Source organism: Mesoplodon bidens, assembly GCF_964165515.1.
Source record: "Mesoplodon bidens genome assembly, chromosome: X".
NCBI classification, from domain to species: Eukaryota; Metazoa; Chordata; class Mammalia; order Artiodactyla; family Ziphiidae; genus Mesoplodon; species Mesoplodon bidens.
In genome coordinates this window covers 94,611,509-94,637,367 of record NC_138163.1, presented here as the reverse complement: position 1 = coordinate 94,637,367, position 25,859 = coordinate 94,611,509, and the positions used below count along the sequence as shown (strand labels likewise).

General features: G+C 46.9%; 1 long non-coding RNA gene across 1 annotated transcript; it reads right to left on the bottom strand.

The window, feature by feature from the left end:
• Positions 1–17,496: 17,496 nt before the first annotated feature.
• LOC308608682 lies at positions 17,497–25,677 on the bottom strand. Its single transcript, XR_014014212.1, has 4 exons — positions 25,512–25,677; positions 20,364–20,475; positions 18,640–18,833; positions 17,497–18,378 (listed from the first exon to the last, which is right to left on the bottom strand). It is a non-coding gene; the product is annotated as an uncharacterized lncRNA (long non-coding RNA).
• Positions 25,678–25,859: the final 182 nt, after the last annotated feature.

The window sequence follows — 25,859 nt, the reverse complement described above, 5'->3', positions numbered from 1 at the left end:
AAGGTTCGATGCAAAAATGAAGCTTAGTATGTTTAAAATACACATTTTGAAGAAAAGCCTCTGCGAAAAGTGATCACAAAATACTATTAATGGACATCGGTGGCTGATGCGACTGCAGCTTATACTGTTTTATTGTAATTTTACCTGTCTTTGCTCAGAAAGTTTTGAAAAAGGGCTCCGAGACAGGTACAGATCTAGTTTCAACCAGGCAAGCGGCGCAGGCGCAGAAAAAATCCCACACTTGTTGAGGTAAAAGGCTCCGCGGAGTTTTTTCAAGCGCGAGAGGCGGGGGAGAAACGGGCCGAGCCGGTGCACGGCGCAACACTGCCACCTGCAGACCAGAGAAACCGAACGCCACAAGCAGGGAAGAAAATGCATCCTTTCTGCCGGTTTTTCTCGCCGACCGCTCGAGAAGGTGGGTGCGGAAACTAAGGCTGACGCCAGTAAGGACCACAGAAAGGAAGGGAACCGTTCCGATTGCCTGCGGAACCATCCTTGGTAGTGCAGCCTCCCCCTAGTCCCCCACCCCCACCCCCGCAACCGTAGGAACAGCGACAGGAAGTCAGGGCGCCCAGGAAGATCCGGCGCCCGGAGGGCGGGGCTGTGATCCGATTGGCGGGTTCTGGGCCTGAGCGCGGGAGCCTAGTGAGTTTCGAGCCAGTCTCCCTGCCCCGGTCCGCTAGGCGGTCTCTTTCCCGTTTTGTCCGGGTCCTGTCGCCCACTGCCCCAGCCTCCCACGTGCGGGACTGGTACCAATCCCCTGGTCATTTTCCTCCCGTCCACCCCCGGCCTGTGAACGCCCTCGTGCCGTGGCACACTGAACTGTGCTCCTCTCAGCCCTCACTCTTCTGATCCGTCCCGGCGACCTCAGTGCCCGCGAGGCTCAGCCGGTCACCCCGGAGCCTCTCCGACCTCAGCGATGTGCTTCTCCTCCCCACCTGAGCATTCCCATTGCCCCACGGTCACACCCTGGGTATCAGGAAGACCGCGGCCCTCATGGGGTATAGCATTCCTCCCTCTCATCACCCCGAACACGACGTCCTGTCCTCCTGCTCCCTCACTCTAGTGCCCCTGCATTGAAAACAGGTAGAAAGGATGCATTTTGTTCCGTGCTTGTGGCGTTCTGTTTCTCTGGTCTGCAGGTGGCAGTGTTGCGCCGTCCACCGGCTCGGCCCGTTCTTCCCCCGCCCTTCGCGGTTGAAAAAACTCCGCGGAGCGTCTAAGCCCGTGAGCCATGGCCGCTGAGCCTGCGCCTCCGGAGCTGGTGCTCCGCAGAGGGAGAGGCCACGACAGTGAGAGGCCCGCGTACCGAAAAAAAAAAAACAAAAAAAAAACTCCGCGGAGCCATTTACCTGAAGAAGTGGTGGATTTTTCCCGCTGGTCTACTGCGTCAAACTTAAACTTTGTACTTTCACGGGGGCCCAGAGACAAAATTCTCTGCCCGGAGCCCAAACATTTTTGCCTTTCAAATTGGTTTTCTAATAAGAGGCTGCCTAGTTTCCTTAGCAACTTGTATTTGTACTTCTCTGAATGGTACTGTCTTTGGCTTTCCCCAATTGTTTCGTGGACCTCATAACTATATTCTTGAGTTTCGCCAGTCACTTAACCTCCCTGTAAAAAATTTTGAGGACAGATTAAATATAGTAAAGAAATACATCTAAGTCAGAGTCCCATCACCCACTGATGACCATGAATACTACTTTGTGATAAATTTCCTTAGAGATTTTTAATCTATAACGGTGCAGTTTAAACACAATGAGATTCATGTATTGCATTGTGACTTCACCATCTTTTGTTAATCTCAGATATAGTATGAGTTACCTGTTAAAAAAAATCATTTGAGGAGACTTAAAAATTTTTTTTCATTTCTCTTCCTAAAAGAATACATAGTCTGAAAGAGCGGGGGGGGGAAGTATATTTAAGGACTGAGATGGAAAGAAGGAATAACCACTGACCCCCTACCTCAAAGGGAAATATAATGTAACCGTCCTAAGGACAGGTGCTATATTTTGTGCTTTGTTTTTGCTCACCACTGTATTTGCAGCATTAACAAAACAATGCCTGGCAGTGTGTTCTCAATATATTTGTTGAATTAATGAACAAGTAGCTGATTTCTTCCAGGTGCTTTTCTTTGTAAATATGTTATCATGTCATAATACTGGTGTAGCCTATGAACCATTTTCTATGTGGCTTTTCCCCCCTTTCTTTTAGCATTTTATTGTGAGTAAATACACTTTGTAAAAAGGTTTGCAGGCTGTTTTACCATCTTTCCCAGTGAGTATTTTATTTCGTTCTTGTACTGGGGGCAGGAAGGCATGCTGCAAACCAGTGTGCAATCTACAGTCTGACACATTTGGGACCTGAATGTAAGGACCCTCATTGAGAAACCCCGAGACACTTGTCAGCTGACTCTCTGTGTGCCACAGTTTTCACAGAGGTAAAATGAGGGCAGTAATAGCATCTGCCTCGTGGGTGGTGTACAGCATCAATTATCTAACAGGTTCTTTGCTTGGCACTTGTAGCTCTCCTGTTATTATGGTTGGTGCTATTGTCAGTATTTGCTATAATGTGTAGTAGGTAAAGATTTTCTAGCCATAAGACTCAGTGTGATAAATATGTTCTCTTTATACGTACTTACAGCAGATATCTGTTCTTCAACTACCCATTTCTGCTTTTTTTTTTATTAGTCTCTGTTTTACAACAAAGTGAATCAGTCATACATATACATCTGTTCCCACATCCCCTCCCTCCTGCGTCTCCCTCCCCCCAACCCTCCCCATCCCACCCCTCCAGGCGGCCGCAAAGCACCGAGCCGATCCCCCCGCGCCACGCGGCCACCCCCCACCATCCATCCACCCCACGCCCGGCAGTGTATACACGTCCATGCCTCTCGCCCGCCCCGTCACAGCGCCCCCCTCCATATCCCCAAGCCCACCCCCAGTAGGTCTGTGTCTCTATTCCTGTTTTACCCCTAAGTTCTTCATGACATTTTTTTTTTCTTAAATTCCATATATATGTGTTAGCATACGGTATTTGTCTTTCTCTTTCTGACTTACTTCACTCTGTATGACAGACTCTAGGTCTATCCACCTCATTACAAATAGCTCAGTTTCGTTTCTTTTTATGGCTGAGTAATATTCCATTGTATATATGTGCCACATCTTCTTTATCCATTCATCCGATGATGGACACTTGGGTTGTTTCCATCTCCGGGCTATTGTGAATAGAGCTGCAATGAACATTTTGGTACATGTCTCTTTTTGAATTATGGTTTTCTCAGGGTATATGCCTAGTAGTGGGATTGCTGGGTCATACGGTAGTTCTATTTTTAGTTTTTTAAGGAACCTCCATACTGTTCTCCATAGTGGCTGTACCAATTCACATTCCCACCAGCAGTGCAAGAGTGTTCCCTTTTCTCCACACCCTCTCCAGCATTTATTGTTTCTAGATTTCTTGATGCTGGCCATTCTGACTGGTGTGAGATGATATCTCATTGTAGTTTGGATTTGCATTTCTCTAATGATTAATGATGTTGAGCATTCTTTCATGTGTTTGTTGGCAGTCTGTATATCTTCTTTGGAGAAATGCCTATTTAAGTCTTCTGCCCATTTTTGGATTGGGTTGTTTGTTTTTTTGCTATTGAGCTGCATGAGCTGTTTATAAATGTTGGAGATTAATCCTTTGTCAGTTGCTTCATTTGCAAATATTTTCTCCCATTCTGAGGGTTGTCTTTTGGTCTTGTTTATGGTTTCCTTTGCTGTGCAAAAGCTTTGAAGTTTCATCAGGTCCCATTTGTTTATTTTTGTTTTTATTTCCATTTCTCTAGGAGGTGGGTCCAAAAGGATCTTGCTGTGATTTATGTCATAGAGTGTTCTGCCTATGTTTTCCTCTAAGAGTTGGATAGTTTCTGGCCTTACATTTAGGTCTTTAATCCATTTTGAGCTTATTTTTGTGTATGGTGTTAGGGAATGATCTAATCTCATACTTTTACATGTCCCTGTCCAGTTTTCCCAGCACCACTTATTGAAGAGGCTGTCCTTTCTCCACTGTACATTCCTGCCTCCTTTATCAAAGATAACTTGACCATATGTGCGTGGGTTTATCTCTGGGCTTTCTATCCTGTTCCATTGATCTATATTTCTGTTTTTGTGCCAGTACCACACTGTCTTGATTACTGTAGCTTTGTAGTATAGTCTGAAGTCAGGGAGCCTGATTCCTCCAGCTCCGTTTTTCTTTCTTAAGATTGCTTTGGCTATTCGGGGTCTTTTGTTTTTCCAAACAAATTTTGAAATTTTTTGTTCTAGTTCTGTGAAAAATGCCAGTGGTAGTTTGATAGGGATTGCATTGAATCTGTAGATTGCTTTGGGTAGTAGAGTCATTTTCACAATATTGATTCTTCCAATCCAGGAGAATGGTATATCTCTCCATCTATTTGTATCATCCTTAATTTCTTTCATCAGTGTCTTATAATGTTCTGCATACAGGTCTTTTGTCTCCTTAGGTAGGTTTATTCCTAGATATTTTATTCTTTTTGTTGCAATGGTAAATGGGAGTGTTTTCTTGATTTCACTTTCAGATTTTTCATCATTAGTGTACAGGAATGCCAGAGATTTCTGTGCATTAATTTTGTATCCTGCTACTTTACCAAATTCATTGATTAGCTCTAGTAGTTTTCTGGTAGCATCTTTAGGATTCTTTATGTATAGTATCATGTCATCTGCAAACAGTGACAGCTTTACTTCTTCTTTTCCAGTTTGGATTCCTTTTATTTCCTTTTCTTCTCTGATTGCTGTGGCTAAAACTTCCAAAACTAAGTTGAATAAGAATGGTGAGAGTGGGCAGCCTTGTCTTGTTCCTGATCTTAGTGGAAATGGTTTCAGTTTTTCACCATTGAGGACGATGTTGGCTGTGGGTTCTCATATATGGCCTTTATTATGTTGAGGAAAGTTCCCTCTATGCCTACTTTCTGCAGGGTTTTTATCATAAATGGGTGTTGAATTTTGCCGAAAGCTTTCTCTGCATCAATTGAGATGATCATATGGTTTTTCTCCTTCAATTTGTTAATATGGTGTATCACGTTGATTGATTTGCGTATATTGAAGAATCCTTGCATTCCTGGAATAAACCCCACTTGATCATGGTGTATGATCCTTTTAATGTGCTGTTGGATTCGGTTTGCTAGTATTTTGTTGAGGATTTTTGCATCTATGTTCATCAGTGATATTGGCCTGTAGTTTTCTTTCTTTGTGACATCCTTGCCTGGTTTTGGTATCAAGGTGCTGGTGGCCTCGTAGAATGAGTTTGGGAGTACTCCTCCCTCTGCTATATTTTGGAATAGTTTGAGAAGGATAGGTGTTAGCTCTTCTCTAAATGTTTGATAGAATTCGCCTGTGAAGCCATCTGGTCCTGGGCTTTTGTTTGTTGGAAGACTGTTAATCACAGTTTCAAGTTCAGTGCTTGTGATTGGTCTGTTCATATTTTCTATTTCTTCCTGATTCAGTCTTGGCAGGTTGTGCATTTCTAAGAATTTGTCCATTTCTTCCAGGTTGTCCATTTTATTGGCATAGAGTTTCTTGTAGTAATCTCTCATGATCTTTTGTATTTCTGCAGTGTCAGTTGTTACTTCTCCTTTTTCATTTCTAATTCTATTGATTTGAGTCTTCTCCCTTTTTTTTCTTGATGAGTCTGGCTAATGGTTTATCAATTTTGTTTATCTTCTCAAAGAACCAGCTTTTAGTTTTATTGATCTTTGCTATCGTTTCCTTCGTTTCTTTTTCATTTATTTCTGATCTGATCTTTATGATTTCTTTCCTTCTGCTAACTTTGGGGGTTTTTTGTTCTTCTTTCTCTAATTGCTTTAGGTGCAGGGTCAGGTTGTTTACTCGAGATGTTTCCTGTTTCTTAAGGTGGGATTGTATTGCTATAAACTTCCCCCTTAGAACTGCTTTTGCTGTGTCCCATAGGTTTTGGGTCGTCGTGTCTCCATTGTCATTTGTTTCTAGGTATTTTTTGATTTCCTCTTTGATTTCTTCAGTGATCACTTCGTTATTGAGTAGTGTATTGTTTAGCCTCCATGTGTTTGTATTTTTTACAGATCTTTTCCTGTAATTGATGTCTAGTCTCATAGCATTGTGGTCGGAAAAGATACTTGATACAATTTCAATTTTCTTAAATTTACCAAGGCTTGATTTGTGACCCAAGATATGATCTATCCTGGAGAATGTTCCATGAGCACTTGAGAAAAATGTGTATTCTGTTCTTTTTGGATGGAAGGTCCTATAAATATCAATAAAGTCCATCTTGTTTAATGTATCATTTAAAGCTTGTGTTTCCTTATTTATTTTCATTTTGGATGATCTGTCCATTGGTGAAAGTGGGGTGTTAAAGTCCCCTACTATGAGTGTGTTACTGTCGATTTCCCCTTTTATGGCTGTTAGTATTTGCCTCATGTATTGAGGTGCTCCTATGTTGGGTGCATAAATATTTACAATTGTTATATCTTCTTCTTGGATCGATCCCTTTATCATTATGCAGTGTCCTTCTTTGTCTCTTCTAATAGTCTTTATTTTAAAGTCTATTTTGTCTGATATAAGAATTGCTACTCCAGCTTTCTTTTGATTTCCATTTGCATGGAATATCTTTTTCCATCCCCTTACTTTCAATCTGTATGTGTCTCCCCATTTCTGCTTTTTGATAGAGAACTCACACTAGTAACTTGTAGGGAAATTCAGTCAAGAAAATATATACAAGGAAAACACATTGGTACCTTCTTCAAAGATTATCCCTCCAGGGGCTTCCCTGGTGGCGCAGTGGTTGAGAGTCCGCCTGCCGATGGAGGGGACGTGGGTTTGTGCCCAGGTCAGGGAAGATTCCACACGCCATGGAGCAGCTGGGCCCGTGAGCCATGGCTGCCGTGCCTGCGCGTCCGGAGCCTGTGCTCCGCAATGGGAGAGGCCACAACAGTGAGAGGCCCACGTAGCGCAAAGAAAAAAGAAGGTTATCCCTCCAGAGAAATGAAGATAATGTTTTTGTACATACATATTTTTACCATCTCTGACTGTTTATAATAGATTTCCAGGAGTAGACTGAAAGACATGAACAATTTTTAAATTTTTTATTTTATTATTTGATGTATTTATTTTTGGCTGCCTTGGGTCTTCGTTGCTGCCCGTGGGCTTTCTCTAGTTGCGGCGAGCGGGGGCTACTCTTCTTGCAGTGTGCAGGCTTCTCATTGTGGTGGCTTCTCTTGTTTCGGAGCACGGGCTCTAGGCGCATGGGCTTCAGTGGTTGTGGCACGGCATGAACACTTTGAACACTCTTGGTACACATTGCCAAAACATAATACCCATTTGTTTTGCCATCGACATTCTATGAGAATTTTTAGTTTTCATATCCTCACCAGAATTTATTAATGTTTTAAAAATAATTAGCTTATTGACTTTAATAGTTGTATGTGTAGAAATTGACCCCCCATTCTGTCATACATATTGCAAATACTTTTTCTGTGTTTTGCCTTTTAATTATATTTGAGGTTTTCAGATGCACAGATTTTATTTTTATGTAGTCTTATCTATATATTCAAAGTTCAGACTAGGGAACAAACCCATGAGACAAAAGAAAATTCCTTGGCTGACCAGTATGCCAAAGAGTTTGCTCTCATCCAGGTATCAAATATTAAAGGTGGTCTGATTACTACAGATCATTTCTATGAAACCTTGAGAGAACTGCAGTCACAAGCAGTAGATTCTGTCAAAAATACGTTGGGAGTACAGTGATGTCTCAAAAAAATTAAACATTGAATTACCATATGATCCAGCAATTCCACTTCTGGGTATATATCCAAAAGAATTGAAAGCAGGGATTCAAACAGATATTTGTACCCCCATGTTCATAGCAGCACTATTCACAATAGCTAAAGTGTGGAAGCAACCAAAGTGTCCATTGATGGATGAATGGATAAACAAAATGTGGCATAGTCACACTATGGAATATTATTCAGCCCTACACAGGAAGGAAATTCTAACACATGCTACAACATGGATGAACGTTGAAGACATATGCTAAGTGAAATAAGGCAGTCACAAAAGGACAAATACCGTATGATTCCACTTATATGAGGTACCGAGAGTAGTCAAATTCATAGAGACAGAAACAATGATGGTGCCAGGGGCTGGGGGGAATGTGAAGTTATTGTTCAACCGGCCCAGAATTTCAGTTTTGCAGATGAAAAGGGTTCTGGAGATGGATGGAAGTGATGATTGCACGACAATGTGAATGTACTTAATACCAGTGATTTGCAAAAACATCAACATTTTAGACTGTGTTTTCATGAAAAGGACTAAAAATATGAAAATGATTTTTAAAAATCTACAACTGCCTTTAAAAAGGGAGGTTAACGTTCGATGCAAAAATGAAGCTTAGTATGTTTAAAATACACATTTTGAAGAAAAGCCTCTGCGAAAAGTGATCACAAAATACTATTAATGGACATCGGTGGCTGATGGGACTGTAGCTTATAGTGCTTGACTGTAATTTTAACTGTCTTTGCTCAGAAAGTTTTGAAAAAGGGTTCCGAGACAGGAACAGATCTAGTTTGAACCAGCCAACCGGCGCAGGCGCAGAAAAAAAATCACCATTTCTTGCGGTAAACGGCTCCGTGGAATTTTTTCAAGCGCGAAGGGCGGGGGAGAAACGGGCCGAGCCGGTGGGGCGCAACACTGCCACCTGCAGACCAGAGAAACCGAACGCCATAAGCAAAGAAGAAAATGCATCCTTTCTGCCGGTTTTCCTCGCCGACCGCTCGAGAAGGTGGGTGCGGAAACTAAGGCTGACGCCAGTAAGGACCACAGAAAGGAAGGGAACCGTTCCGATTGCCTGCGGAACCATCCTTGGTAGTGCAGCCTCCCCATAGTCCCGCCCCCGCAACCGTAGCAACAGCGGCAGGAAGTCAGGGCGCCCAGGAAGATCCGGCGCCCGGGGGGCGGGGCTGTGATCCGATTGGCGCGTTCTGGGCCTGCGCGCGGGAGCCCGGTGAGTTTCGTGCCAGTCTCCCCGCCCTGGTCCGCTAGACGGTCTCTCTCCGGTTTTGTCCGAGTTCTGTCGCCCACCGCCTCAGCCCCGCCATGTGCGGGACTGGTACCAATCCCCTGGTCATTCTCCTCCCTCAAACCCCCGCCCTGTGAACGCCCTCGTCCCCTAGCACACTGAACTGTGCTCCTCTCAGCCCTCACTCTTCTGATCCGTCCCGGCGACCTCAGTGCCCGCGAGGCTCAGTGGGTCACCCCGGAGCCTCTCCGACCTCAGCGATGTTCTTCTCCTCCCCACCCGAGCATCCCCCTGCCCACGGTCACACCCTGGGTATCGGGAAGACCGCGGCCCACATGGTGTATAGCATTCCTCCCTCTCATCGCCCCCAACACGACGTCCTGTCCTCCTGCTCCCTCGCTCTAGTGGCCCTGCATTGATAGCCCCAACCTCCTGGAAACCGCCAGGTCACCGACCACACATCCTTCCACACCATCCGCCAGGCCCCTCCTTACTCCGCGGACCCAGGGCTGGAAACTGTCCCCCTCAAACACACCTGTGCTCCTTGCACCCTCCTCCCTACTCACCCCCTGCCTGTATCTGAGCTCCTCAGCACTGAGGACGAAACTCTGAAACTTTACGGAATTGTTTTATCTTAAATCCATGACCAGGGGAGAATTGCTTTTCACTTTCACGCTCACCTGCAATACTACATTACACACTGGCAACCCTCCTCCATGCTAATGACCACCAGTCTCCCCCCCGCCCCCACCCCCAATAATTCGTGGAGAAGACTGAAGCAATCCCGTGGGGTTTCTCAAACTTTCCAAACTGCCTGTTTCTGCCCTGTCACTCTGCTGCCCCTCGGCACACGTGCTCCTTGACTGCACGCAGCCCCTCACCTCTGCCCAGGATCCCATGCCTTGCACCTTCTCAGGGACTTTGCGCCTGCAATTACCACCCCTCTCTCCTGAACCAGCACCTGCTCCCTCTACATCGGGGCGTTCCACAGCAAAGGGGGAAACCCACCCTCTGCCACCACCCCATTCTGCAGCTACTGGCACATTACTGGTTGCCCTTCAAAGCAAAACTGCTTCAAATTCTGCTGAGATATTCTCTCCTCAACCCCCTTCAGTGGAGCTTTTGTTCCAATCACTCCACTGTAATTGGCCTTGTCAAGGCCACCATTAATTATCCATACTTCCTGATCCCGCAGACACTCTTCAGTGCTCATCCTAGACAACATCTCAGGCACCTTTGGCATATTTGACCCTTGTCTTCTTTATCACTCTTTTTATATTTGCCGGGGGAGTGGGGGGGAGGGCTTATGTGACAACATAGTCTCCTAGTTGTACTCGACAAGGTACACATTCTACAGTATGCCTTTTTTGACCTGGATATTGTATGGGAAGTCTTGGGTCAAATGAAAGACAAGCCAAAGAAAAGAGTGTCCCAGTCACAGGGGGGAACAGCCCACAGAGGCAGTGGCAGGCAGAGGTAAGACAGCTCAGACAAGGGAGGTGTGTCAAGAAATGAAGAGGAGCACCAAGGACAGGAGGATTTCACCCCATTTACACTTGGAACTCACAGGGGCACACTCTGTACAATGACCCAACAGTGTCTTTGGGCAGAGGGGTAGCTGGAGTTTAGGAATTTAGTTTTCTGGAGCTGATCTTGGTTCCTGCTGTGGTGCAGGTGAGATCCAAGGGAGGGAACTGCATCCCCTGAGGGAAGAAGGTAGAAAGTGAGTGAATCCAGAGGAAGCCTAAGCAGGCAATGGGCTAGGCGACCTTGCAGCTGAGGCTGTGGAGGGGACAGCCCTGCCCAGGGGTGGGATGGAGGATGAGACCCAGATTCAGAGGGGTCTGCAGATGCCAGCAGAGTGAACTGAGGCTGAGTCAGCCAGGGAGCACCGGCTCCCCACCAAGAAGAGAGAGACAAAAATGCAAGTTTCACCAGCCCCACCCATGGGCGGTGCAGGTCAGCATCGCCAGCTGGACCCGGGAGAGGAGAGCCGTCCTTCCCTCAGGGACCACCCAGGCCACTGTGAGCAACACAGGTGTGTCCTGTCATAGATACCCTTCCCACATTACTGCCAGATGTACGACAAACATACCCTTTCCCCATCTTGGAAGGAAGAGAGGTGGGGTGGAAATGTGAGACTGAGCATTTTCACCAAAACAGACTGAGCATTTATATATGTGGACCATTCACTTTACTGCATCCAACCACACTTTCCAGAGTAGAAGTAAATCCAGTCAGTGGGTTTTTCCCCCCCTTACTAACCGGTTTGGAGGGTGGACACTCGTGATGAAGATCACATCAGCCAGGGAGAATAAGTACACCAAAGTGCCCGTGGAGTCGGAGGAGCATGAATGAGTCTGTGGTCTCAGCAACCCCTCCCCACCAGCTCCTCTTGTGACCGTGGGTCGCAGAGGCAAGAGTGGGGCCTGGAGGGGGAGGATGGAAGTCTTCCTGCAACTCCACTGCTGCTTTGAGACCACCACCCCCCACTCCTGTGAGGGATCATCCCAATTCTCGACTCTGTCATCTGTTCAACAGTCCTGATGATTCTTAGGAATTTTTGGAACCTGCATCCTGGTCTTTTTGGTTTGGGGAACAGAAAATTACATACCTTGCAAGCACACAGCCCTCTGCTTCTACTACCCTGCGTCTTTGATTCCTTTTAAGCCAAGCTTCTTGAAAGTGTAGGCTCCAGGAGCATCCTTATCTGGTTACCTCTCGATGCCTCCTCCATGTGCCCCATCCACGGGACATCCCCTTGCTAACATCTCCCAAGAGCTCCATGTGCCAAACCGTAGTACTGGTGCTGTGTTGGCCACAGAGACATTCCGTTTTTAAAAACGCTTTCCTGTGTCAGAGTCTGTGAGAGCAGCTCATCCTGGCTTTCCTCCTACCTCTCAGTCCATTACTTCTAAGTCTCACTGTCTGTCCATTTACTTTGATCCCCTCCTAAATCTTAGTTTTCTTTTCCTCTGGTTTCCAACCTCTGCCCCGTGCTCTTCCATTCTATACATGATCTTTGGGTGACCACATCACCCCCCAGAGCTTTTACCCATCTGACTTGTTTTCGTCTGTATCCCCCTGTACGCTGATGGCTTTGCCCATCACCAAGTCTACCTAAGAAATCTCAGCTGGGCCCCAGAGTCCCCACAGGCCGAGACCTATGAGACATCTGCACTCAGACCTCCCACAAACCCTGTAAATCTGCTGCTGGCCCCAAACCAATGTTCCCCATCTCATGGATGGGCACTGCCATCTACCCAATTCCTTAAACCAAAATCCCGGGGATGCTGCTGGGTGTGATCTCCACCGCGCCATGACTCCCCTGGGCCTGCTTTGGAAAAGGCTAACCCGTGATCTTCATGTTGCCACAGATGTGGATCGTTTCCTCTGTGAGGCCTCGTTCTTGGCAGACACGCTCTGAGCGGGTGCTGAGCACAGGCCTACGCCCTGTTTTGGATCTCCGAGGAGAACCTGGGCACTGTAACTCGCCTAATAGATCAAAAGCCTTGTCTTTAGAAAGAAGATGAGTCAGGACATAGCAGTGTAAGCCCATCATTTGGGAATGTGCCGATAAATATCCAGAAGAGATCCCTGAAATAGAACGTTTGTGCAGGTGGGTGTTTATGGGTGTGCATGAAACGAGGGATTGCTCAGTTGTGCTTTTCACAATAAACATCCTGGTCCTATCTGGTCTTTATCTAAGCACGGGAGTTAATTTGATAACATAAATTATACTAAAAAGTTTAAAAATGCAACTCAGCACACTCAACAGATAAGCCGACAGCTGATCCTTCTGTATCAACGGCTACAATTCTCAGCCATCTTTAATTTTCGAAGAACTGTTCTGATCTGTCCCATGAAGTTAGCTCCACAATGTTTCAGAAATGTTGTCAAGTAACTAAGCACAAGGGATCCTGACAAGAACTAAAAAGTACTAAGTTTCATTAGCAAAAGCAGGATTTTAACTGTAAAGTTTTGGATTCAGCAACATGGGGCAGAGCAAGTACAAGGTCAGTTTTAAAACAAGCGTTGGACACGTTGTCCCTTTCCTCAGCCTGAGATATCTGCGAAGAAGCATAGCGGGTCATGGCGAAAACCTGCTTCCCTTGTAGAGAGGAGTCTCAAATTTCAAATCGAAAATGATTTCCTCCTGTAAGGATGGTTCTGTTTCCACAGCTGCAATCTCGGCTTTCATAAGAGAAGTTTTCAGATAATGCTCATGCTGGGGCCACATTCCAGACCTACTGCTTAAGGCTCTCTGGGGATGTCCTGCTTTTAAAGCCTCTCCAGGGGAGATCTGATGCACAGCTTAGGTTGAGAAGCATAGTTGCTTGAAGCTTCACCTGTCCTTGTTTTAAATAGGATCTTGAGCTTCAGAACCATGTCTGTTACTAATGAAATTTAAAAAAAATTTTATAATGTGTCTTCTGAGACCTGTTTTCTTTTAATGTTGGTTTATTTATTTATTTGGCTGCGTCGGGTCTTAGTTGCGGCACGTGGGATCTTCGTTGCCGCACACGGGATCTTTTGTTGTGGCGTGCGGGCTCTTTGTTGTGGCGCGCCGGCTTAGCTGTCCCGTGGCACGTGGGATCTTAGTTCCCTGACAAGGGATCGAACCCACGTCCCCTGCACTGGAAGGCGGATTTTAACCACTGGACCACCACGGACGTCCCCTGAGAGCTAGTTTTGACATATTTATTTCACAGCCATATTTAGAACAATTTCAGTGACTCGGTTGTGTGTCATGCCCCCAAGTCCCTTTCCTTACCACTCAGGCAGGTGGAGGGGAGGGAACGGACCTCAGTCCTGGGGGCAGAAGGAAGCTGGATGGGGTTCCGTTGTCTTGGTTACCACTTGGCTGAGCATCCCCCCTGGGTTGCAGAGCTCAGGCAGGGTGCCTCATGCCCAGGCTACAGGGATTCCTGTGACCAGAAGTTGGAGCTAAGGGCTGAGATCCGTTACCAGAGAAACGCAAGCTGGGTCCATGGGATTCGAGAAGAATGGAAAAACAGCTAAGTAGAATTTCAGACGCAGGATGGATTATGGGAGCCTGCCCAGAGCCATTGACTTGTGGCCACAGAAAGGGCGCCTGTGCATGAACACACAGAGGCACGCTAGACATGTGTGCTCACTAGCAATTCTCTCCTGACGCGCACAGTGACTGTTTCTGGAGGGAGCATCTAGCACATATGGAGGAGGCCGGACCCAGAACACGGAAGGGGGGGGGATTCCTCATTGTGACAAAAGCAATGGCATATCTTTTCCCACATGACTTACTTGGACATCTGCATTACATTTCCTAAACTGCTTTATTGAGGTATAATATACATACCACAAATCACACCCATTTAATGCACCCAATGCAGTGACTTTTAGTAAATTTACGCAGTTGTGCAACCATCACCATAATCCATTTGTGGCACATTGCCAGAACCACAGAGAGATTCCGTGCACCCATCAGCAGTCAATCCCCAGTAGTACCTCCAGGCCCAGGCATCCTCTAATCTAATTTCTCTCTCTGTAGATTTGCCCTTTCTGAGCATTTCATATAAACTGACTCCTGCAGGAAGGGGCCTTTTGTGTCTGAGTTCTTTCACTTAGCATAATGCTTTGGAGGCTCACCCATGCTGTAGCAGAAAGCAGAAGTTCATGTTTTGCACGATGCACAGGCTAGACCCTTCAGTCAATGTGGGACAGAAGTGGCTGAAGCAGACATCCTTGCCTTGGTCTGGATCTCAAGAGGAAAGCATTCATTCTAACACTGGTAAATATGACAGGACGAGAGCTGGATGTTTCTCGGGGATGTCCTTCAGCACAGTGAGGACGATCCCTTGTATCCCGAGTTGGTTGACCGTTTTTTATCATGAATGGGTCTTGAATTGTGTCAAATGCTTCTTCTTTGTCTACCAAGATGACGGGTGGTTTCTGTCCTTCACTATATTGACACGGTGCTTGCCTTAACTGAAGTTGAATGTTAAACCAATGTTGCAATCCTGGGATAAATCCTGCATAGCCCTTTGCAAATGTTGCTGGATTTGGTTTGCTAATATTTTGTTGAGGATGTATGTATCACTATTCATGACAGATATTGGTCTATAGCTTTCTTGTGATGTCAAGTGTGCCTTTGGGAGTGGGGTAATACTGTTCTCACAGGATGAGTCAGGAAATGCTCCCTCCTCCCTCCTGTCTATTCAGGAAGAGTCTGTGAAGGATGGATATTATTTCTTCTTTAAGCATTTGATAGAATTCACCAATGAAACCAGGAGGCCCAGGGCTTCCCTTTGTGGGAAGGTTTTTAAATTAATGATTCGATATCTTTACTTGCTATAGGTACATTCCAATTTGTTACTTGGCCATTGTGGTTTGTTTTTTCTTTTTTTAAATAGACCTTTATTGGAGTATAATTGCTTCAGAATACTGTGTTAGTTTCTGTTGTACACCAAAGTGAATCAGCCATATGCATACATATGTCCCCATATCCCCTCCCTCTTGAGCCTCCCTCCCACCCTCCCTATCCGACCCCTCTAGGTCATCGCAAAGCACCGGCCATTGCGTTTTAAGCCAACTGCCATCCAATATTGTCTGGCCTCTTGGTGCCCTGTGGCTCGGTCTCTGGCCTAGAATTTGACATGCTGGACATGTCTGGACATCACAGGATTCTGGCTCCTACTCTGTAACTTGGGAGAGTAAGCTGTCTCAGATGGGACCCCCAGACCACCTACACCCAATACACAGGTTGGGGATACAGACTTTGAGGTGGGGATGGGGCGGCGCTGCTGATTCCCTCATTTACACCTGCCCATCCATCCTCCAGGTGCCCTCATGCAGGCTGTGGGTAATTCTGCAGTTGGGACTGGCCTCGGCAGGTACCCAGCATACCCTGCTCCGCTCCCCCCACCCCCGCCGCCATGTCCACTTCATCCCACCCTGATCCTTGTCACTCCTCTCTTCTCCTAGCAACCCAGCCTCACAGGGGATCAATGATGCACTTGCCACCACATCTATGGGTGTCAGATCTCTCTCTGATTAATGACTCAACTCCTGAGGGCAGGGACTGGCTCTGCAATTCCTCCTCACCTCCCCGTCTCAACAGCCAGCCTGGCGTGGAGTGGGGGGATGTAACGGATACAGTGAAAAGCTTCATGGTTGGCTAAATGGTTGACTGTGGTTGGCAGGATTGACCTGGGTTGGCTGCTGGAGTGAGCCCATGACATCACCACCCTGGTGAACTCGTGCCAGGTGGGGATGGTTATCCCCGCCCCAGTGCATTGTGGGCAGGATCAATGATGTATCTTACCCAGACTTGGTGCCACCAGCTGTGAATGGACACTGAAGTCACCGGCTCTTCCCACTTCTCCCCAGCCTTTACGGAGGGTACAGTTGGGGATGCTTCAGAGTGTGGGCTCTGACAGAAATAAACCCCTATGACAAAGGAGCCAAGAATATACATTAGGGAAAAGGCTGCCTCTTCAATAAATGGTTCTGGGAAAACTGGACCACTTTCTTACACAACATACAAAAATAAACAAAAAACGGATTAAAGCCTAAATTGTAACACCTTAAACCATAAAGCTCCTAGAAGAAAACATAGCCAAGTATGCTCTTTGACACTGGTCTTAGCAATAATTTTTTGGACATGTCTCCTCAGGCAAGGGCAGCAAAAGCAAAAATGGACAAACGGGAGTACATCAAACTAAAAAGCTTTTCCACAGCAAGGGAAACCGTCAGCAAAACAAAAAGGCAACCTGCTGAATGGGAGAAGATATTAGCAAGTGATATATCCGAAAAGAGGTAGATGGCCAAAACATCTAAAGGGCTCATAGAACTCACTATCAAAACAAAACAAAAAACAAACCAAGAGCCCGATTAAAAAGTGGGGCAAAACACTGAACAGACATTTTTCCAAAGAAGATAATACAGATGGCCAACAGGCCTATGAAAAGATGCTCAACATCACTAATCATCAGGGATTACAAAATCAAGACCACAGTGAGGTGCTTCCTCATACCTGTCAAGTGGCTATTATCAAAAAGACAACAACAAGTAAGAAATGTGGGCGAGGATGTGGAGAAAAGGAAACCCTCATGCACTGTTGGTGGGAATGTAAACTGGTGCAGCCACTAGGGAAACAGTGAGGGTTTCCTCAGAAACCTAAAACTAGAACTACCATATGATCCAGCAATTCCACATGTTGGTATTTATCTGAAGAAAACAAAAAACACTATATCACAAAAGCTGTATGTACCCCTCTGTTCACTGCAGCATTATTTACCCTAGCCGAGATATGGAAGTGCCCATCGATAGATGGATCGATAAAGAGAAGTGGTATACATATACACAATGGAATATTACTCAGCAATAAAAAAGAATGAAATCTTGCCATTTTCGACAACATGGATGGACCTAGAGGGTATTATGCTAACTGAAATAAGGCAGACAGAGAAAGACAAATACAACACGGTTTTATTTGTATGTGGAACCTCAAAAACAAAACAAGTGAGCACAGGGAACAAAACAGAAACAGAGTTAGAGACACAGAGAACAAACTGGTGGTTGCCAGAGGGGGAGTGGGTGGGGAGTTGTGTAAAATAGGTGAAGGGATTAGGAGATACACACTTCCAGTTATAAAATAAATAAGTCACGGGGATGGAATGTACATACACGGAATATAGTCAATAATATGGTAATAAGCCTGTATGGTGACAGATGGTAACCAAACTTATCGTGGTATTCATTTCCTAATGTTTAAAAATGTGGAATCACTTTGTCGTGCGCCTGAAACTAATGTAATATGGTATGTCGAATTTAATTTAAAAAATAAAGAGTGTGGGCTCTGAATCGAGTATGCCTAGGTTTGTGGGTCACTCCTCCTCTGACGGCCTGTGTGACTCGAGCAGCTCCCCTAACTTCTCTGTAGTCTCTGCTTTCCCACCTCATCAACTAGGATTTTTTTTTAATTAATTAATTTATTTCTGGCTGCGCTGGGTCTTCGTTGCTGCGCACGGGCTCTCTCTAGTTGCGGCGAGCGGGGGCTACTCTTCATTGCGGGCTTCTCATAGCGGTGGCTTCTCTTGTTGCGGAGCACGGGCTCTAGGCATGCGGGCTTCAGTAGTTGTGGCGCGCGGGCTCAGCAGTTGTGGCTCACGGGCTCTAGAGCGCAGGCTCAGTAGTTGTGGCGCAGGGGCTTAGTTGCTCCGCGGCACGTGGGATCTTCCCGGACCGGGGCTCGAACCCGTGTCCCCTGCATCAGCAGGTGGACTCTCAACCACTGTGCCACCAGGGAAGTCCCATCATCAATTAGGATTGATATCTTGCAAAATGATGGGTCTGCGAGAGAAGATTAAATAAGGTGATAGAAATACACTGAATATTGTCTGATACCTGGGAAAGGATCCACAAACGTGAAATGCCATGTTACCCGTGCTAAACACACCCCCAGTGACTGTCTGAATTCAGGCCTTTGAGTTTCAAGAAGAAAAGCCCTGCTTGACTTACCTGCTCCCTTGGAGCTGGGAGACAAGCCCGGCAGGATGGTTGAGCTCCCAAGCTCTCTGATGAGATGACGAATTCAGAATCCAATCAACTTACCTGCTCTCAAGCGCCTCTGTCTGCAGAATACTCGTAGATTTCTGCAGAAATACAGCTCAGGGGAGTAGCGAAAAGCACAGACTGACAGAGCAGAATTCATTTTCAGTTCAGAAGAATCTCATGGGCACTCGCGTGGTATACAACGTTGGACTCCGGGTGTGGGGAGAAAAAGTAGATTTCATCACTCATGCCTCCTGAATGAAAAGGGAAGCTATTTATTAGGAGAAAAATGTTTGCGAATCACAGATCTGACAAAGGGCTTATATTCAGAATATGTAAGGAATTTTTAAAAATAAGAAGTAAGTAAGAAAGTAAGAAAACAAACAACCCAATCAGAAAGTGGGATAGGAACTCAACATAAGCACGTAATACAGTGTTGAACATTATAAACCTTTAGGGAATTTCAAATTACTACCAAGATGAGATACCAAATCACGTATTGGAAAGGCTAAAATCAAAAGTCCTGGCAACACCCGGCGCTGGTGAGGGTGGAACTCTCACACTTTAGCAGGTGGGAATGCAAAACAGCACAGTCACTTTGAAAAACAGTTTGGTAGTTTCTTAGACACTTAGACGTACATTTACTTATGACCCAGCAATCCCACTCCTGGGTATTTACCCTAGAGAAATGAAAAGCCTGAACATGTATGTTTAGAGCTGCTCTATTCACAACTGCCCCCAAATGGAGACAGTGCACATGTCCTCGTGTGGATGAATGGATAAACAAATGGTATCCCATGCAATGGCCACCTGCTCTGCACTGAAAAAGCACAGACTGTCGATAGGTGCCTGTCAGCTTCATGCAAGATGGTGCACTGTGCTACATGCGAGAAGCCCATCTCAGAAGGCTACAGACTGCGTCACTCCCTTTACAGGACACCCTGCCAAGGACAAACTACAGTGAAGGAGGACAGATCCTTTCTGTCAGGGATTGGGAAACATCCCAAAGGAGGGGGAAACAACAAAGGAGCAGCACCTGGGCGTTATCGGGGGTGATGGACTTGGCCTGTGCCCTGGTCACAGTGGTGGTCACCTGAATCTCTCCATGTGTTAGAGCTCAGAGGACTGTACACTAAAAGAAAACCAGGCTGGGGGCTTCCCTGGTGGCACAGTGGTTAAGAATCCGCCTGCCAACGCAGGGGACACGGGTTTGAGCCCCGGTCCGGGAAGATCCCACATGCCCCGGAGCAGCTAAGCCCGTGCGCCACAACTACTGAGCCTGCGCTCTAGAGCCAGTGAGACACAACTACTGAAGCCCGCGTGCCTAGAGACTGTGCTCCGCAACGAGAAGCCCGCGCACCGCAACGAAGAGTAGCCCCTGCCCGCTGCAACTAGAGAGAGCCCGCGCACAGCAAAGAAGACCCAGCGCAGCCAAAATTAAATAAATAAAATAAATACATTTATAAGAAACAACAACAACAAAAAGAAAACCAGGCCGAACTTACTGTTTGCTAATTTGAAAAATCCAGTGGTAGATTCTGAAGTAGGTGCATCTCTCTATATGCTTTGAATAAATATATCTTGGGTGAAGCTAACAAAAATTACATCAAATGCTATATTAGAACTTTAGATCAGCTGCCCAGGCACTGCTCTTTCCTACAGAGCTAGTTTTCTCAGAGAACAGTTACTTACGAACTTCCGTAACGCAACAGCGGCTCTCAGCACATTCAAGGGCAAGAAACAACAGGACATTACTGAGACATGATTAGAATCCTATGACTTGCCTGTGTACGCAGGCTAAGATGAACACACCTCCCAGAAAGAGTCTCTTCACATTTCAGTCACTGAGGTCTGTATTCCAACCAGTTAGTTCAGTTCTTCTGGGTCATCGCCATCCTGTTATACAAACATTTGGTGTGAAACATTTGGAAAATGATCTTAACCCAGTTAACTCCCAGCCAATTTCCACGTATCACAAGGAGTCTCTCAAGATGATATTTCTTCACATAGAAAGTCAATTCTCAAAGAAAAGATTTCACACACACACACACACACACACACACACACACACACCCCTTGTAAAAAAATACTGAGACTTTAGAAACTGACTCACAACTAACCCACGTTTGATCATTCTTTTCTCTCTTCTTCTCCCTCCATCCACTGTGTGAAATGAATATTTGGCCATGCTATCTATGTGCCCCACGAGTTTCTCAAACCACACACATGGCGTTACTCGTGAGCCTCTACACAAGGCATTAACCCCAGCCAGCCCTATTGAAGTCGGCTACCTGGGGGCAGGGGGTTGGCTGGGACAATAAATTCATCATCTCACCCCATTTCATTCCTTCCACTGTCACTCGCCCCACATGAATAAAGGTCTTGCACCAACTCTCTGCTTAAATCACCACTGCCTCGAGTTTCCTGTGTCATCTCACGTGGCTTCTGAGGACAGGGAACAGATTTTAGTTGAGATGAGTGAAGCCAGAGAGACAGCCCACTGGTCAGAGCTTCAGTTTGGGAGGTGATGTCTCTCGATGTACTGCTTCCCCACTCTGATGAATAATTTAAAAGTCAGCTTGGCTTGGCTCTGGTGCCCCGTTGTTCAGATGTTAGCAACTAGATGGTGCTGTATGAAGGTATTCATGGCTGTGATCGACATCGCAATCAGTAGACTTTAGCTGAAGCAGGTTACCCTCCATAATGGGGCGGTGGGGGGGGCTTCATCCAATCAGTTGAAAACGTTAAGGGCAGGGATTCCCGAGAATGAAACAATTTAGCCTCAAGACTGCAGCTGAGAAACCCTGCGTGAGACTCAAAGTTGCTGGCCTGCCCTGCAGATTTCGGACTCAAGACTGCAACCTGATTTCCAGCCAGCTGACCTGCCCTATAGATATCAGAACTGCCAGCACCCACAACCCCATGATCCAATTCCCTAAAATAAATCTCCATTGGTTGTGTTTCTCTGGAGACGCCTGACTAATACGCCCCCAATATGTCACATCTCTCTCAGTCCAACCCAAAGACATTGCCTGAGTCACCATATTATCCCGCGCCAGGTGCTGTGGATTAAAGAAGTGTGATGGAGGATGCTGCTGTTTTTTTTAGTGCCTTCCACGTGTCAGGTCACGGGCGCTAGGTGTTTTACATCCGTTATCTCCCTTAGGTCTCCCAACAAACCTCACCAGCAGGCAGAGTTATTGCCATTTTACAGGTGAGGAATTTGAGGCGGAAGGAGAGTGACTGGGCTGGCAGGGGCTGCACTGGAACCCAGCTTGAGTGTAAACGGTGAATTCTGGGGTGGAGGGAGATGACTTTGGGGAGAGGAGTTTGGGGACGGGTCCCAGAGAGTTTCCAGTGCCATGCAGGAGCAGCAAAACATCACACCCTTTGCTACCAGTCCTGGGCATCCTCCCGCAATGGAAGCAGCCCCAACCCATCTGAGGACAGAACTGGCATGAACTGAAGGACGCACACAACAGAAGATGATGTCCGTTTGTGGTTTCCAGGTGGGAAGACGCCCAACGGAAGAGCCAGGCTTCTGGTGAGGGGTCATCCCGGTGTGAGGGAAAAGCTCGAGGAGCGTGGCAGAGAAAGAAAGAGCCTCTAGGGCTGGACACAGATGTCTAATGTGATCTTGAAGTTCTTCCTGGAGCTCCTGCAGGGTAAGGCCTGACCTACAACCTGCCCCGTGGCAGTGTCAGTGGTTGTTATGACAGGGAACGTGCCAGCACGTTTCTACGTGCCTCATTCCATACTCACAAATACAACCCTCCTCAGTTCGTATCGTTATTAAGAATAATTAACCCATTTTCAGGTGAGGACAGTAAGGCACAGGGGGCCAATAAATTTCTCAAGATGATATGACGGCAAGTGGCAGAACTGGGTTGAAAGGAAGGTTGTCTAGAATCAGAGCTAGTGCCCTTACCCACGACACCGTACTGTTCCCTCAAAAAAGGAAAAAAGGAAGGAAAAAGAAAAAGGGAAACCCACGATGCTCACTATATCAGGAAGTCGGCTTTGCGCTGTGAGTAAAGAGAAAACTCCTCAAACAGGCCTAATCGGAAAGGTAACTCACAACCACACCGCATGAAGTCAGGAGACAGGGCAGGCTCAGGCACAGTGTACACACACACACAGAGCGGTGGGAGCGCAAAGGAGGGCACACGGGGAGGACAAGGGGTCAGGCGTGGCTATAGAAGCAAGGCGAAGACGAGCAGAGCAGAGGGACAGAGTTCCCAGGGACCTGCCCAAGGACACGGATCAGCGGGTTCACAGCGTCCGTCCTGCTGATGGCAGCCTGAGTGACAGCTACACCTCTCACCCACGAAATAAAGTAGCCTGGCTGCCCGGGCTGTATTCATCCAACAAATACTCACCCAGGGCCCACCTGGTCATCAATGCCCTCAGCAAAGTGCCCAAAGCAGCCACAACCTAGGACAGACCTCAATCTCAGGAGGTACAAGATTATCCAAGATACCAAAGCAAGGGGAAGACAAGTGGGGAAGAGACGGACACTAGACACTCCCAACAGAGTCGGGATAGAAGACGGGATGCCCCTCACCCGCTCCAAGGAGCAGAAATTTGAGCAGAGGATTTTCAGTGTTCGCTCATTGACAGTTTACGTTTTCAGCTGAGAAACGGCTGCTATAATAGCTCTGCACTAGGAAGGGGAAACGTGGGTGTTACTCTGGTACAATAGGGTTCTGGACAGTGTGGGGATAAAAGACACAAACAGCCCCTGGACCAACAGAAAACTGAGCAGAGAGATTTGCTCTAGCCCCTCATCTCGGATATGTTGTTTGCAACAAGCAAATTGACAGCCTAACAACAGCTACACTGACTGCTCTGCGCGTGTACCTCACGTTATCATCACTCGCAAGACGGTAGGTAAACATGTTCTGAGCACCTGCGGGGCACCAGGCTCCAGGACCTGTGCTTTCGCAGACTCTGTGCCCACAGGAACATGTCATGCAGGAAAACGGTCCTCAAGGAGCTCACAGTGTGGCGGGCAGGGAGCCAGACTGAAGACAGTGGCGCAACAAGCGTGATGAGAGCCTTGGCCGCGGGAGCCACAGGATGCTGGGATCAGGTGGTGAGGAATGGCTTCGCCCGGGGGTGGGATAACGTATAATATTATTGTCCCCATTTGCAGACGAGGCAACTGAGGATCAGAGAGGGTAAGCATCTCGCTCAAGGTCACACTGCTAGGTAGCGGTCCTGACCGGGTTTTCACCTACGTCTGTTAACACGCAAAGGTCTCTGCACTATTCATTACACCAATCTCTCTCTCTCTGAATGTTGTCACCTATTTTAATTCACAATCACCACCTTAAACATTCCCTTAGCTCTACTTACTCCTTTAATACATAAACAATCTGCTGAACAAAGTACAGGTTTCCTTTTAGCACATCCAGCTTCTCTCCACTTTATAAACAAAATTTCCTTGCCGGGCACGTCGCCGCCGCCCAAACCGGAGCCTGTATTGCACTCACAAGCTGGGTAAAGAAAATGGGTCACTGAGATCTGCAGTTTTACTTACCTATTTCACACAGTCTCAAGTACAATTTTAAATGCAGCCAATATTCAAGTAAAAACAGTAGAACCACTGCTTCCCTAAAACAACCACTCACAAAACATTTCATTGAATGCCAACGCGTTCTAGGTAGGAGACTCAGCCCCTTTCATAGGGAGTTGTGGAAATTCTTTTCCTTAAAATATGGAAATCCTTTCGCTTTATCCATTTTCTCTGTTGCTGGTACCCTGAGAGACTCAGGCAAGCAAAGCCACTTCACTTTTCTATTTTTAACAAAACAAACAAGCAAAACAACCCTAACCCACAGGCACACAGACATATCTAATACAACCAATAGAGGTATGTCAAATATAAGGATATGGTATTGGAAATACAAATGGAGACCCCCTAACTAATCGTAGATCCAACTTTCTGACCACAGTAGAGGTCTACTGCCCAGGATCAGCTGTACTCCAGAAAACCAGACCACCAAAGACACCTTCCTTTTCTAATTATTATACACTGCTGCTTGTCAATTCATGTGAAGTTTTGAAAATCATTCCACACCAACACAGGAATCAAAGAGCCTGTTAAAAGTATGTGCCTATTCCTAGTTGTGTCACACCATGAACCAATTCTCTCACATACTCTCCAGGAAGAATTCCTCTGATGCTTTCAATACAGGAAACGCATCTGCCTTGAAGACACTTCAATTATTTTGTCTCCTCTTGTGAGGTGGGACATGAGGTGGGGAGGGAGGTGATGCCAAGGAAACAGACAAACTATTTCTGAACCTGCTGAACACTGATTCTAGCCCAGTTATCCCGGGGGTCGACCAAGGCCCCTTGGAAGTTTTAACACCGTCTCTTTCGGCTTAAAAAATGGCAATCCCCAACTAGAGAAAGAGAAATAAGCCATACACAGACTGTCCAACGGCAATTCTGACACTCAAGAGGTAGGGCATCTGCGGAAAGCAACTGTTCTCTCAGAGAGAGCACCGATCCCGATTGGCTAAAGAGAAGGATTCTGGTCCTGTGGCACTAACGCACACCTGGTCGGTCCTAGGGAGACGTCTCCCTCTGTCTGCGTGTCGGTCCCTGTCTCCATCCCTCGCTCTCGCGCCTTCTTTCCCGGGATCAGGTTCCCGCCATCTGGACGCCAGTGCACCGCCTCCCATCCTCAGACCTGGAGGGAAGGCAGGAGTCGGGGGGGTGGGGGGGCGACGGGAATAGAAGGGTTAAGACCACTGAGAGGAGGAGTCCTTCAGCGTCCTAGAGAGGATACCCGCCCTCCACGGGAGGAGGAGTCTGCGGGTCTGCGTCTGAAGTCATCGGGATGGGACATTCCCCCCCCACTCCCACCCCCACCCCCTAAGAAATTAGTCCTTTTCTTTAAGCAGTGTGCTCTTGGGCCTCGCCTGGGTTGTGGGAGCCGGGAGTGGCCTGAAGGAGAGTAGGTTCTTCCCGGGGACGGCGGCAGTAGGGCTGGGGGACTCGGAGAAGAGAAGGCAGTGCCCGCCCCTCCTGGCCGTGCACCGGAGCGCCTCTCGCAGTAGCTCTGAGAGTAGAAGGGACGATCGCTTCTGGAGTCGCAGGAAGAGTTTCCGGCCGCTGGAGATGACCTCACAGAGGACGCATGGTCGTGGTGGGCTACCGGGGTTGGAAGGGGTTTGGGGGCGGGCTTCTCCTTGACTACCTGGTAATTTGTGTTTGTTGCGTGCCTACGTGAGAAGCAGCTCCTGTTACTTGATTTTTTCTTACCTAGT